Here is a 16,634-nt window from a genome sequence, read left to right as displayed (position 1 = left end):
TAATGTATTTGATTTATGATTGTTCTATCTTGTCATATATTCAGAATACATTCGACATAGGGTGTAGGGCGGTTATGGTTGGGTTTTAGAGACGGTCTCCGATCCTGGTCGAACTTGAGAAGCCCGACACGATTAGGTCCTGGTTTGGGTCGTGTCATGCACGAATGCTCCAATATAGAGGTGTGAGAGACTGGCTATGGATGATTTTAGATGGTGTAAAGATAGGCCGAAGAAATATTGAAAGGAGGTGATTAGACATGATTTGCGGCTGTTATAACTTACGAAGGATATGACCCTTGATAGAAAGATGTTAAGGGTGCTACTTAGGGTAGAGGGTTAGTGGGTATGGGTTTGTCCATAATAGTAGGGAAGAGTGATTTTTTTGTATTTGACCCTGGAGTTTCTTGTTCGTGGTGTTTCAGTTATGTCTATGATTTCGAATAAATAGTTTATAATATTACCTTGTGGGGCTTCTTATTTTATTTATTATCCAACAGTGTGTTATCCCATTTTATTGTGTGCCTTTATGTCTTTTAGTTTGTTATATTGTTATCTATCCTGAGCCGGTGGTTTATCAAAAACAACCGCTCTACTTCATCTGAGGTAGTAGTATAAAGTGCGTACACTTTACCCTCCCAGACACTACTTTGTGCAATTACACTGCGTATGTTATTGTTGTTGTTATTATTGTATTTCACTAGAAGAGTAAAGTGGGTATTTGATCCATTTCCAATCAGATCTTTCTCCTTTTCATACTCCTTTATTTATCTACTTCTTTTTGTATTTTATCTTTTTCTTTCCTCTCTACTCCTCTCTATATTTCCTCTCTATCTTTCCTCTTTTCTAAGAATATACTCCGTCAGATTTTTGGGTTTTGTGATTTTAATTTATAGGTTTTTTGTCTTTTATATCTTGTTTCATTTGTATTTGCGTTGAAATTTCTCTCCAAATTTTATATACAACTCCTTCACTTCTGTTTTGGGGGGATAACGTACTCTAGTCAATTATCTAATTTCTGGCATAGATAGCGACAATGTGATATTAAAATTTATTTTCTATGTATGAAAATGATAAATCATATGAAATTCACGCAGTAAGTAAACTTATCAGTATAAAAATTAATTTGTATACGTATTTCATACGTACAAAAAAGTATACGCAAAAGTTAAATCAGTTTATATACACAAAAAGGTGTATGAAAATGATAAATCAATTTATAAAAGTGTATGAAATCAGTTTTTTAATGTATAAAAAATTGTGAAATCATATGGAGTTCACTAAATAACCTAACTTATTAGTATGAAATCAATTTGTATGTGCATTTCACATCCAAAAATAGTGTATGTAGAAGGTGTATGAAAATTGTAAATTAACCAATTTATATATATAATAAGTTTTGAAAGTTAAAATGGTGAATCATATGGAGTCTACTAAATTTATAAACAACACCAACCGTTGTATGGATATGGGACAACAATCCATTACAATCTAAATGAGTAAATCTATTTTTTAATTAAAAAAATTTCAACGAATAAAACCAATTGTTTGGGAGAATTTGGGTTGCTTTTTTGTCTTAATTCTGATCTTGCGGACATAGAAGAAGAATAAAGAGAAGAAAAAGAAGAAGAAAGAGAAGAAGAAGAAGAAGGGGAAGAAGAAGAAGAAGAAGGAGAAGAAGAAGAAGAATCTGCTTTAATTGTGAAAGAGTAGAATAAGGAAGTGACTCTTTTAAAAGAATATGGGGTGATTGATATCCTATTTTTAAAAAACGTACCCTTTTTTAATATTTAATTGTTTTGTGAAAAATATGGATTGATTTGATATTCTATATTTTTGCGTTTAAAACTGCTATTAAATTGTTTTTGTTTTGTTTTAAAATTTGTTATTAGTTGCAATCTAAGAGGTATTGCTATGACTTGCAATATATAATTCAAGGATGTATATTTTGATTTTTTCCCTTTTATTTATCCATTAATTTGGCATTTGGCATTTGGCCATTTTCGTTCTAATGTAAAAAAATAAAAACTTTTTTAGCATTTTTTTTGTTGCTCTCCTATTTAAAAAAGAAAAGTTTTTCGTTGTTTAAAATTTTTTCGTTGCTCCTTTTTAATTTTTTTTTCTTATTGTTTCACTTTTTTTATGAAAAAAAAAATGAATATTTATGTTGTTTTATTAATTTTTATTTAGAATTTCATTTATTAATAAAGTGGAAACACATGATAGTCAAATGAATATCGATATCGATACATTACATAATTGTTTGTATAATATTGATGCACGATTATAAATAAATTATATAATATTGATACATTACATACCTATTTATCTAATATTGATACATGTTTACACATGCACGTTTATATACTGTTTTACAATATAATACACACTTATATACCATTTATACAATGTCGATATATTGCATAATTATTTATACAATATTAATTTACATTTATATAATATCTATACATTACATATACACTATATAACTATTTATACATCATATAAATATATGTTTGTAGACCATTTGTATAATATTGATACATGAAAAAAAATTGCATGATTTTTTTTTTTAAAAAAAGGTAAACCAGTTTTTTAAAAAAAAAAAAACAAAGAAAGTTTTTCTAAATTAAATTATCATTAAAAAAAAAAAGAAAGGAAGAAAATGGTCAAATGTCCCTTTAAGTAATAAACAAAAACTTGGTTGTACTTATCGTAAACTTTTTATTTTTTTGTCTATAAACGAAAATTTCCCAATTAATTTATGAGCTTCTAATTTCAACAATTAAGAATAACTATTTTATAAAGTCTAATTATTTTATATAAAATTTGGAAGACTAATTATCCAATTAATCCCCAATCTTGTATAGATTTTGGGGGAAATTAAATCCTTCTTTAATTCAAGCATGGTTTTTGCTCAAAATAATTTTCCATATATTTTCTTAAGTAAATCTATATATTTCTATATACATAAATATATATATATATATTCTTACTTAAAACAACAAAGTTAGCCTGACATCAAATTAGAAACTCTTTAATTTATAAAACAATTATTTCAAAAAAAAAAAAAGAGGTTAAGTAAGCCTGAAATCAATTTTAAAAACTCTTTAATTTCATAAAACAATTATTAAAAAAAAGAAGAAGTAGAAACTCAAAATTAATTCGGAATGTGAAGGACAAAAGCTGGGTGTCCGCACACACACATATATATGGAAGTTAAGGAAAAAAGTAATAGTGAAATTGGGTCGGTATGTTATGGAATTGGCCTTAGGATATTGGTCCCGATGGTATTAAAATAAAAGGGGAGTACAATTAAATTTTCAACCAAACTAAATTAATAGAAAGGCCAAGTTAAATGAATTGGACAAAATTTAGTATTTTAAAAGGCAGTTACGAGGCTCGCCTCAGGGCGAGGCACAGTGTCACGATCCGATTTCTCAGGTCACGATGATACCTACTATAACTCGCCAGTAGGTAAGCCAACCTATACCGAAACTGCTAATAACGGACTATCAAGAAAAATGAATGAAGATAGCGGAATAAATATATAAAAGCTTAATATATGTAAGACAGTCCCAAAACCTGGTGGAATCAGTACAAGAGTTTCTAATATATCAAGAGTACAAAAATGAAATCCTAAATGAACATACTGGTAAAACCCATCTCTGATACAATGTAGAAATCAACCTAACCTATAAGAGGGAGCACGGTAATACTTCGAACACCAGGAGCTCACCCTAAATCTCCGATCCATAGTTGCTCCGCACAGTGCAAATAAAAACGACAGAAATCCGTACTATGATCTGCAGGCTACAGAAGTGTAGTGTGAGTACCAAACACGCGGTACTTAGTAGGCAACTGCCGATTAAACTCCAAAGCTAATGCAAATATAGATAACATGCAAGTGGGAATGTAAACTATAGCTAAGTATCAGGGAAACTAACATACTAAAACTAGGGAGGCAAAAAGGATAAACTATCCTATTCTAGCCATACTCAGGTACTAAAGTACTATACTGTATATCACCGGTCAATATACAATAAAGGGTATAAGAGGGATATATAGTAATATACAAGGCCAATAAATGGATATACAACACGAACAAACGAAAGAAGGGAGGGGTATATGATAATATTTTAGCTATATATAAGACTAACTCAAAGGTACAACCTAAGGTGGTCATACTAGCATCTTAAGGCCTCCTAATCATAGTAGAAACTAGTGCTAGCATAAACAGGGCCTATAAACATAATGTCAAACCAATGAGATAGTTATCCATAATAAAATAATCGTAAGAGAAAGAAATCAGAATCGTACCTCGAGTTTCAGTACCAATTCAATAATCAACTTGCCACGAACTAACCCTAATAACAACAATACAATTACTGGCTAGTCCGGACAGACAATACTAAAACTGGGCCCCATAACCTGAAAGGTTCAATTAGCACACAACACACAGTAGACAATACTCATAACATATACCTATGCAACCCTCCTTAAAACTAATAGGTATAGAGACCAAACAACATACTGGTGATAGGAAAGATACATGCATGAATGAATGTAAGTAAAATCCACAATACCATAAACAGTCTAAGTGTGATAAAGTAACTCACTGTATACACCTCCTCCAGCTCAATGGCTCTCAAAGGTAAGACAACGATGTCCTATCTTTTCTGGCATGACGGCTCATGGACGAAGTGGCCCCTAGGGGGTTTGGGAGTACCCGTATACACCGACCTGTTCCCGATCCAGGATTTCCAATAATCATCATCATCCTTACTCTACTCCTTTTAGTACTGGAGATATGTATATATAATAAATACACGGACCCAAACTATGGCTAAAAGCGTGCAATTTTGTAAATTCATTGCCCGGGATAAATTTTGGAACTAAATCATCATAAAAGTGCAGAAAAAGTTGAAATATCTCTCGTTCAAAGTAAACAGTAGTGGTAAAATAATGGAATAGAATCTATCTCGATCAAATCTCTAAAATATCATTTTTTGTTCAGAAGCTCATAAGTCATCCATTAAGAAGGTATGATTTTCATTATTAAAGAATCCATTTTAAAAGTGAAAAGTGGGAATAAATTACTTTTTAGGAAAATAGTAGTAAAATCAAGATTTAGTTGGAATCGTACCATCAAGTGAGCATGAATATACTGAATCCATGCAATTCTATCACCAACATCCAAACAATACATTTATTAGCGCCTAAACGTCCATAGACTATGGCTACATCATTTACAAGGGTAAAACATTCTCCTGGAATCCGACTAATATCATAAGCACGGCCTCGGGCCCAAAAATATACCCATAATAACCACAACATCATAATCCAGAGAAAATCATGCTAATCTACCGAGTCAAGTAGTAAACCTTATACTAGCGGGCCCTTAGCCTCAACTATGCCTATCATGCTAGTAACCTAGAGTAATAAGAACCTATAAACATAACAAATATTTCATTGTAAGGGTCTATTCACCCTTCTATTTCCCCAAACTCATAATTTAGGCTAAATCATAAAATCTATCCATAATCATATCCTAACATCCCTATATAGCATGCAACATATATAATACACTATCTCATGAATCAAAGTAGACAAAAGCTCACCTCAATGCCAAATTGTAAATCTTTAAATCGTCCACAAATCATTTGCCTTTTCTCCTTGAGCCCAAAATGCTGCCACGCCATCAAAATAGTAATATACACGTCATAAGGAGTAAAATGAGACTCATATTGCTATATAAAAAGTTAGATCAAAATTCAAATTGAGAACGGGCTCGCGAGGCAAAGAACGAAATCAAAAATTGAATCCATCATGAGGTACATTGAAGGACAAGAAATGTGTGCTTAAAAGTTGAGCATAAATGGAGTGCAAATCGGTTCCCAAATCAACCTTAAAGTTTAGGAATTGTAAGACCTGATTCCAAGAATTTACCATGAAATAGGATGAAATTTGATGAAAAAATTAATGAAAAATGATCAAGGAGTTTAGGCTAGCTTATCTTAGCTTCGGTGAATGATTTTCCACCTTTTCCTCTCTTTAGTCTCTCAAAATGGTGTGGAAATAGAGGTGAAAATGATGGAAATTTTGGGTGAAAAAAGCGATATAACACCAGCTGTTACGATCCATTTTTGAAAAGTCAAATATGTTCCATAACTTCATGGTGAAAAAAAGTTTAAATTTGATTTTTATTAGAAAAATATTTTTAATAGAAATAGAGCAACCACTTAAATTTTAGGAAATTAAGAAAACCATTTAAATAAAGGTAATTTTTAAAACAAAACCTTTAATATAAAACCAGAGTCTAGGTAGGGGTTCAAGTAAATCCAAAAGAAGGTGTCAGTCACTTTTGAAAATCCCCAATATGTGATTCCCATCGGATTATACTTATTTGGTTAAACTTGGAAAAAATTATTAAGTTATAAAAATCTTGAAATTATTTTTAAAAGATCTTGAACTTATTTGAGAATCTTACTTTGTATAAATAGAATTTATGTGATACTTATCCATTTAATCCCTTCCAAATAATGAAATAAATTAAACATCAAAATGTTGAAATAATTCCAGCTTTAACAATTTTATTCAGATTCAGATTTTGGGCTAAATGGTTAATCAAACTTCTTAAATGTGGATTTAAGCTACCTAATAGCTATGAAAGGATATAGAAAATTCTCCAAGTTATTCTATGAGCTTAAGTTTGCCTAAGTAGATAGAATTAAAAATAATAAATGACCAAAAAAAATAAAAATTCAACATGAACTTGCTCCTCGAGGATTTAGCTAGATTAAATAAATTAAATTACAAACAATTAATCAAATCAATTACAATTTAATAAAGGAAGAAAAGTTGAGATTTCAGCCCCTTTTTGGCCTATTTCAGATCTGTCCAAGTTTGGGCGTTACATTTTATGGACTTTGGTCCATTTCTACAGTTGTATACTGACTGTATATCAGCTTATTTATTGTTGTGTTTTGTATACACACTGTATATCTGATATGAAATTGAACTACGAAAACTAACAACGATACGAAAAAGTAAATATAATCAATAAAATAGATAATTATACATAATAAAAGAAGTAACCAAGAACAAAAGAGTATGTTAAACTCTAATACCCTCAATTACATTCTAATCGAACACCTAATTCCTATGGTGACCAAGAGAGAGAGAAGAGCCATCTAAACCAACGTTTCTATACCAAAGTTCAACAAAAGTTGTCCAATACTCTCACTCAATGGATAAGCATTCATCAATTCATCAATAATCAAGCAAAAACTAAGAGAATGAGCTAGCCTCCAAAGTATTTATTGTTTAGGATAATTATTACAATTTTAGGGCCCAAAGGTGACCCAATTGCAAGAAAAGGCCCACTAATGGTTGTTTTGATCTGCTCTTGAAATGCTAGAGAGGATCAAAAGCAGATCCAAAGCACCTTAGGCGTAAGTCCTTTCCAAGGGGATTTCTAGCCCTGTTTTCCTTTCTTTTCCCCCTCCAATGATCCTTGGACCAATGTGAGTGAAATCATCAAGAAATGACACCCTCTTGATAGTAAGGAGGCTTCTTCAAGTACTTCCTACTTCATGAACAATCCTTGGATCCTTTGAAGCTCCCGAGCTTGACTTCTAGTGAATGGCTTGGAGCTAATCCGAATTGTATCATCCTCTCCATCTTGAGAAGAATTTGACCTCAAATTCAAAGGGTGATCATCTTCTATCATGTCAAAGAGTGAAAGATCCCACATATTAAAGGTATTGTGCATTTGATATTCTGGAGGAAGGTCAATCTTATAGGTATTTTCGTTTATCCTTTCAAGCACTTGAAATGGACCATCACCTTGTGGCATTAATTTGGATTTTATTTGGGTTGGAAACCTATTCTTCTGGAGGTACTCCTAAACCCAATCACCCATTTCAAGGACAAACCACTTCCCTCTCTTGTTTACTCATTTGGCCACCTCTTGATTCTTTTTCCAAGGTGAATTCTCACCTTCTCATGCAACTTCTTCATGGTTTTCGTCCGCCTGTCTCCATCTAAGCTTATCATAACATCACTAGGAAAATAAGTGAGATCTAAAGGGGTAAGGGGGTTAAAACCATAAACACATTGAAATGGAGTCATACCAATAGTCGAATAGACAACACGATTATAAGCAAATTCGACTAGAGGTAGGTGGTCCTCCCAAGTGGCCATTTTCTCTTTAACTAAGGTGTACAACATTTAACCTAAAGTTATATATACCACCTCTGTTTGCCCATTTATTTATGGGTGGAAAGATATTGAGAAAAGCAATTTGGTGCCAAGCCTACCCCACAACGACTTACAAAGTGACTAAGGAACTTAGAGTCTCTATACTAACAATGGTTCGAGAAATTCCATGTATTTTGACAACATGCTCAATAAACAAATAATCCACGTTAGAAGCATTATCAATTTTATGACATGGAATGAAATAGGCCATTTTTGAAAACCTATCAACCACAACAAAAATGTAATCTCTACCCCTCCTTATCTTAGGCAATCCTAAAATAAAATCCATAGAGATGTCAAGCCATGGGAATTGAGGAGTGGGTAATGGGGTGTATAATCCTTGAGGAAAAAGGCGGGATTTCACACTTCTACAGTCTATGCATTGGCCACAAATTCTAGCAACATATTGACGCATCTTGGACCAACAGAATTGTTCCTTTAGGATTCCACAAGTATTGTCAATTCTGAAGTGACCCATCATACCCTCATCATGTGCCTCTCTTACAAACAATTCTCTTCATAAGCTAGAGGGCACACGCAACTTTCTTTTTTTGAACAAGAAACCATCAAACTTGGAGTAGGGCATAGAAACATTATCCCTCTCCCATCTTTCCCTACCCCATATCCCACAATCTTGATAGATTTTAAAAAATTTGGGGTCCTAGGGGTACATTGTCTTTAGACTCTCAAATCCTAACAATTTAGAAGTCAATGTAGAGATAATCACATACTTCCTAGAAAATGTATCAACTACCATATTTTTTTTGGATTGAATTACATAAAGGAAAGTCTCTAGAAAAAAATCTACTTGGAATGTGCTTTATTGAGTTTATATTAGGCCCGCAGATATTTCAAGGACTCATGATCGGTTCGAATCACAAACTCCTTGGGCTATAAATAATGTGTCCAATTACCCAAGGCTCTAATCAAGGCGTATAACTCTATATCATAGGTGGAATAATTTAGAGTTGCGCCCTTGAGATTTTATCTAAAATAGGCAATAAGTTTATGATCTTGTATTAAGACATCACCTATTCCTACCTTACTTGCATTACATTCAATCTCAAACATCTTATCAAAATTGGGTAATTGAAATAAGGGGCGGAGCTAAGCATAACCTTCAAAGCTTCAAATTCATTGGCATGCTCATCACCCCATTTAAAAGGTTTATCCTTATGGATCACCTCGATCAAAGGAGCAATAGTTTTACTAAATTATTTGACACATCCCTTATAAAAACTAGCCAACCCATGGAAGCTTCTTACTTCACCACTAGATTTTAGAGTTGGGCAATTCATGATGGCGTCTAACTTTGATTCATCCACTTTAACTCCTCTTGATCTCATAACAAATCCTAAGAAAACAACTTCATTCTTACCAAATGAACATTTTTCAAGATTAGCATACAACTTTTCTTTTCTAAGCACTTCAAAAGTATTTTGCAAATGTAAGACATGTTATTCAAAGGATTTGCTATAAACTAGAACGTCATTGAAGTATACCACAATAAAATTCCCTATGAGCGGTTTCATCAGATGGTTTATCAACCGAATAAAGGTACTAGGAGCATTGGTGAGTCCAAAAGGCATGACCAACCAATTATATCGACCAAACTTGGTCTTGAATGCGGTCTTCCACTCATCACCCGATTGCATCTGGATTTGGTGGTACCCGTTCCTAAGATCTATCTTTGAAAACATAAGAGAACCATTCAACTCATCAAGTATATCATTTAAATGAGAAATTGGATAGCGATATTTTATCATTATTTTATTTATGGCTCGGAAAGCAACGCACATGCATCATGTTCTATCTTTCTTTGGCACTAGCAACACTGGAACAACAGTTGGACTCATACTCTTTTTGATGTATCCCTTGATGAGGATTTCCTCAACTGTATCCTTTGGATTCTTTGGTTGACCGGTTTGTTGGGTAATTGAGAACCCGGCATAAAATCAATTTGATGCTCAATTCCCCAAAGTGGGGGTAGTCCTTGGGGAAGTTCCTTTGGGAACACATCTTCATAGTCCTACAAATCAAGTGAAATAGAATAAGGGATAGGATAAGTAGAGTAGTTAGCATAAAAAGCATGGGCTAGGAGAATCATAGGTGTTTTGTCACCATGCTCTTTCAAAAGATCTTTGTTCCTAGACAACATCACCAAAGGAATTTTCCCTTTGAACCTCTTCTTCTCCTCTTCTTCATCCCGCTCCTCAATTTGGTCCGCTTTCTCACCTTATTTCTTACCCTTTTTTTTCAATTCTCTTAATTTTTGGTGACCCTCATTCCCTTGAGATGGCAAAAGTGGAAGGAGAGTGCCATTCAACTAAAAAAAGTACCAATTGGTCCTCCCATCATGTTTTCTTTAATGACCATATTGCCATGTTCTCCCAAGTAAGAGATAATAAGCTTGCATGGTTATCATATCACAATGCACCTTATCATGATACTTCCCGACTTTGTACTGAATCTCTACTTGCCTAGTCACCTTCAATTCACCTTAATTATTTAACTATTGAAGCTTTTATGGTGTGGCATATTTGGTTGTGGGCAACTTCAAGAAATCAACCAAAGTTGCACTAGCTACATTAGCACAACTTCCGTTATCAATGATCAAAGAGCACACATTTTTCTTTATAAGACATTTAATATGGAATAGATTCTCCCTTTGACTAGGGTTATCTATCGCCTTAATAATAGTGTACGCATCATAACAAAATTTGGAAACTTATACTCTCTATCTTGAGGCTAAGTATCTTCCTTATCTTCTTCTACTTGCTCATCTTCTTGGGACCCCTCTCCATCTTGGGTTTTTTTACTATTCTCATCTTCCAATCCCATCTCTTCTCCAAGGTAATACAATTTCCCTTCCCCATGGATCACATTTCTCCGGTTGGGACATTCACTTTCCTTATGTCCTTACCCTTGATGTTTAAAACATTGAAAATATTTAGGATTGAGATTAGGATATTTTTTACGTTCATTCCTTGGTGGATACTTTGGAGTGGTCTTCTCTACGGGCTTTTTGTTATTAGACTTGTAGTCCTTGTTCTTGTTCCACCCTGATGATGATTGTGCTACCTCTTTACTCTTACTATAAGTATTGGCAGATGAGTACCCTTTTGGTTTGTAAGTTGCCCTTTCTTTGATATCGCTCTCAACCTCCAAGGTCACTTAGAAGATTTCTTTTATGGTCTCACACTTGTGGATAGTCATGCATGAGGAGATATCTTAGTTCAATCCCTTGAAGCATATGATGTTATGGTTCATGTTCTCTCGATGGTCGAGCTTCAAGATTAATTATTGGAATTCATCATAATAGTCCATAACACTCTTGCTACTTTGCCTCAAGTTGCACAACTTGGCAGGTAGCTCATGTTTATACCTCTCCAAAACATACCTACGTATCCCATGGAGAGGGTTGTCCTTCATTCAATACGCTTTCAAATCTCTTGACATAATCCCACCATGTATTGGCATGCCCTTCAAAATGGGATATGGCATTACAATTCTTCTCCTCTTTAGTGATATCATTAACTTGGAAGATCCTTTCATAAGAGGACTCCCATGAGAGATAACTTTCGAGATCACTTTCACCTTTGAAAGTTGACAAACTAAAGTTGACAGACTAACCTTGATTTAATTGATACCTATATCTCCATCCCTATTACCTTGTTGGTTCCATTGATCATAAACTTAAGGTCGGTTTCCCATGTTTTCTCTACCATTAGGCGTTGGACCAAATCTTTTTCCTCGACCTCAATAACCTTATTGATCCATTGGTCTACATCTTATTTTCTCTACCAACATGTTGGATTCATCAAATGCTTTGAACTCTACTTATTGTTCTTCCCTTTCTTCCTCATCTATTTGGATGGGTTGGTTTTGGTTTAGGGGTGCTTGGAATAGGGGAATTTGGTTAAGTGGAGGTTGGGGTATTTGGGTTTGAGATTCATCATATTGTGTTTGGTTGAATTAAGATTGGAGTGGTCAAATATAATTTCAGTTTTGTGGATATATAGTGGCTTGAGGAACGGAATCATGTGCTTGTATTGTTGGATTGATCATTTGGTGACGGTTTTTCGAGGAAATTTAAACCATCAGATTTTGAGTATGCCCACTAGTTGAAGCATGGAAGTGTTGAAGTGTGGATAGGGATGTGTTTTGTCGACCTTTCATGATATTCACTCTTCCACCAATGAGGGATACACTCTCTTCAAGAGAATCCACCTTAAGATCAAGTGAATTTATCTTAGTGTCCATAGAATAAATTTTACAATTGAGAGTTTCAATGGCCGCTAAGGTAGCATTTGTTGAGTGGTTATTCATGGTTTTCAAAGTTTCGCCTTCCATAGCCATTGTACCTATGAATAAAGACACTCACAAAAATAAAAAAACACGTTAGTGTTAAAGAAATTAACCTCACAAACTCTTCACACCTTTTTTTACTTTACACTTGGATCACAAATATTGAAAAATGGTTTATACTTCGTGTTCTAATCGAGGTGTCAAGTTCTACTCTTGATTGGATTGGATTCTTGTTTGATGGGCTCAAATAAAGATGTAAGGACTTGGATAAATAATTAACAACGATATTAAAAAGAAAAAAGCTTGAATGAAAGGGGACGATGAATGAATTCAGACTCAAGAACTAATCATCCAACTTAGTAGGTGAATTACTAGTTGTTGATAGTTTTAAGAATCAAGAGTTGAATTTAAGAATCAATGAGTGAAACTATGGAATCAAACCTGAGTAAATTGGAGTTTAGAAGTGTTAGAAATCACTTGGAACTAGAATTGGACATTGGGAAGGCTTGACATGCTTTTGGAAGGTGTCACACACCTTGGGCGCACCTCTAGAGCATTTCCAGCATAGGTGGGGAAGGCTGCTCACTGTTTTGACCTATGGAAGTAGTTCCAACGCACTTTCATTGTAGGTTGGATGTAGGAGAGGCCCTAGAAACTACCTTGAGGTATGGCAGCAGGCTAGGAGCAGCTCAGTACACCTTGGGTGCAGGTCAAGGGCAAGTTGGCCGCCCTTTTCATGTTCCAAGGCCGAAAATGCCCTTCTTGATATCCTTTGTGTAATATTCTCTTGAAATATTCTTGAAATCTTTTTAGATGGTCAAACACAAACACCATTTCACTCTTTTTATTGTTTATTTTTGGATCAAACACCTTCTTTTGGATGAATTTTCAATAAGAATATAATGATCTCCTTAAGAACACACCAATAGCACCAAGAGCATCAATCTTTCTAACTTTTTCTCCGGAGCTTGGAATGAGTTGAAATTTTGAATGTAGGTACTTCTTAGACTTCTAAACTCATCAAAAACATTAATTTCCCTAAATTAATCACCAAAATCTTCAAATTTTCAATTCACTTCAAACTTTTTCAACTCAAGCTTCCAACAAGGATAGAACTCTCAAATAAACTTCAATTTGACTCAAATTTGGTTTATGGACTCATATAGCATTAGGGAATGCAAATCTAACACTAGAAACACAAGAAAACACAAAAATTAAAAACTCAATTATGACCTAAGACCTAAAACATGAATAGTAATTTTTTGTGATTTTTGATTTTCTATGACGACTAGACCTAAGTTTGACTTCATAGGAACGAAATCAAGCTCGACTCTGATACTAAATAATATAGATTCGAACTACCGAAACTAAAAACGATATGAAAAAGTAAAGATAATTGATAAGATAGATAATTAGACACAATAAATGAAGTAACCAAGAGCAAAAGGGTATGTCAAACTCTAATACCCCCAATTACAATCTAATCGAACACCTAATTCCTATGATGATCAATAGGGAGATAAATATCCTCTAAACCAAAGTTTCTATACCAAAGTTCAATAAAAGTTGTCCAATACTCTCACTCACTGGAGAAGCATTCATTAATTCATCAATATCAAGCAAACACTAAGAGAATGAGCTAGCCTCCAAAGTATTTATAGTTTAGGCTAATCATTACAATTTTAGGGCCCAAAAGTGACCCAATTACAAGAAAAGGCCAGTAGGGGCTATTTTGATCCACTCTTGAAATTCTAGAGCGGATCAAAAGTGCCTTAGGCGCAAGCACTTTCCAAGGGGCTTTCTAGCCCCATTTTTCCTTTCTTTGCCTCCTCCAACGATCCTTGGACTAATGTGAGTGCGATCATCAAGAAATGACACCCTATTGATGGTAAGGAGGATTTTTCAAGTACTTTCGGCTTCATGAACAATCCTTGGATCCTTTGAAGCTCCCGAACTTGAATTCTAGTGAATGACTTGGAGCTAATCTGGATTGTATCAATATCAGTGATAAAAACTGGTATCTTCACTTCTCTGTCGTCATTTACTGTTGTGTATGCCTTATATGTATGTCAGCTACCTTTGACCTGTGAAATTTGTATATTCGTCATATATTGTCGTAGATTAGTCCTATTTTGGGACTTTAGCATGGGGTCTCGGTTCAAGAATTTGGGCCTTAGCCCATGAAATACAGGGCACGAGAGTCCATTTGGACTCTTGTGAAGAGTTCATGCATAAAAGATAAAAGGATAAGGATTAATAAATGGAGAAGAAAATATTTGTTCAAAAATAATCAACACATCTCATACAAACTAAGAGCAAACATGACAATTTAATTTTATCATAACAAACAAGAAGTTATACTTAGTGCAAACTAAATGGATAGATTTTCTTAAAGATTAAATAAGCAACAAAATGCTGCAAAAATTGCTATAAAGTATAACTGAAATGAACGATGACAACAACTATTCAAACCATTAATTACTAACTAGTGATGAGCAATCAAGGGATGCGAAAAGAAAGAACTTAAATTGTTTAAATGTAAAATTACTCAAGATGTAGTCTCATCCTTAAAATAGGTTTAAACAAATCTATAGTGACGACTAAATTCCTTATTTTAACCGAATCTCTATGAAGCTTAGGGCCGAATAATCTTCCATGGGCTCACTAGGAACAAGCTTAATGTCACTAAGAAAAGGCGACAACACAATCTCATGCCTACGAAAATACATGATGTCTGAATTATTTTGCAAGTTCTTCAAATAGAAAATTATGAATTGATGCAAAATAAAGTCTATTTCTCTTAGGCAATAGATTAATATACACAACAAAAAAGTAAGCATTAGCCACAACTCATTTTCTCACATTGAATTTCTATAGTCTACGCTATTTAGACACTCAAATTAAAAGAAATATTTTTTGGGAGGCTGAACAATAGGTTCATAACATAGTCAAAGTATCTAGTCATATATTGTAAGACCCAATGTTAAACATGAGTGGAAGATTTCTGTATGTTACCCCAAGATACCACACAAAACTCTTCAAAACATGTTTTCAAGAAAGAAAGAAAAATTGGCAGCTGGTATTTCAAACAAATAAAGATTAGACCTTTACACCTCTGTTTTACTAAGGTCCTGCACATAAACAAGTTTAAAGTGGTGTACAACTAAGTTAATATCCAATATGGATTCAAATATCAAGTCGAAATCCATGGGCTAATAAGCATAACGAATCAAATAAAGCAACCCCTAAACAAACTAAATTTCAATTCTTTCTTCTTGATCTTGTTCTACAAAAATCATTGTGCTATCTATTATCATGTTATTTTGCCGAGAGTGAAAGCGAATCAAATCAAACATGTAAAAGATCAAAGTTATCCAACATGCATAAATTTAACAATTCGGGTAAGAATACACATCGTTCAAACTTAGAATAGAATAAATTAGAAGAGAACAGTTGGTTTGCTAAATAAGGTTAACAATTTAAAGATCAACCAACACATTACAACACAAGGCTCGAACGAATCATGGCTCATCCATTATTTAACTCATAAAAGAAAGCACTTCCAACTTAGTTTTATTTTGAGAAAATTTGATGGAGATTATATGAAGGCAAATCATAATAACTACAAAAATTTGAGCCATTGTTAGCTAAACAAAATTCAGCAATAACTACAAAAATTTGTGCCATTGTTAGCAAAATATCGAAGAGGATAATAAGTTTGGTGAAGTAAAATTCAGTAAACCAAAACTAAAACAACTGTGAGAAATGAAGTTACACAATTCCAACCTCAAAATTTAGAAGCTTGTGATGTCCAAATAGTGAGAACTTAGCAAAAAAATACACAAGGCAAAAACATAGTCTTCAAGACCTTATCTAACACGTCATTTTCATTCTCACTCAAAGTGAGATTAAGACTAACGAAACAATGAGAAAAATAAAAATCCTAGGTTTCTATAACACATAATCCCACCATTACTACAAAATTGCTACAAGTAAAGAAAACGAAGAAATTACGAAGTAATTAAAAGAGAAAGATGCGTTTACCTTTTATGAAGTAGCAAATAGAA

This window comes from Capsicum annuum, chromosome 3, assembly GCF_002878395.1.
Source record: "Capsicum annuum cultivar UCD-10X-F1 chromosome 3, UCD10Xv1.1, whole genome shotgun sequence".
In the NCBI taxonomy this organism is placed as follows: Eukaryota; Viridiplantae; Streptophyta; class Magnoliopsida; order Solanales; family Solanaceae; genus Capsicum; species Capsicum annuum.
The sequence above is the reverse complement of the archived record's forward strand: the minus strand, read 5'-3'. Positions refer to the sequence as shown.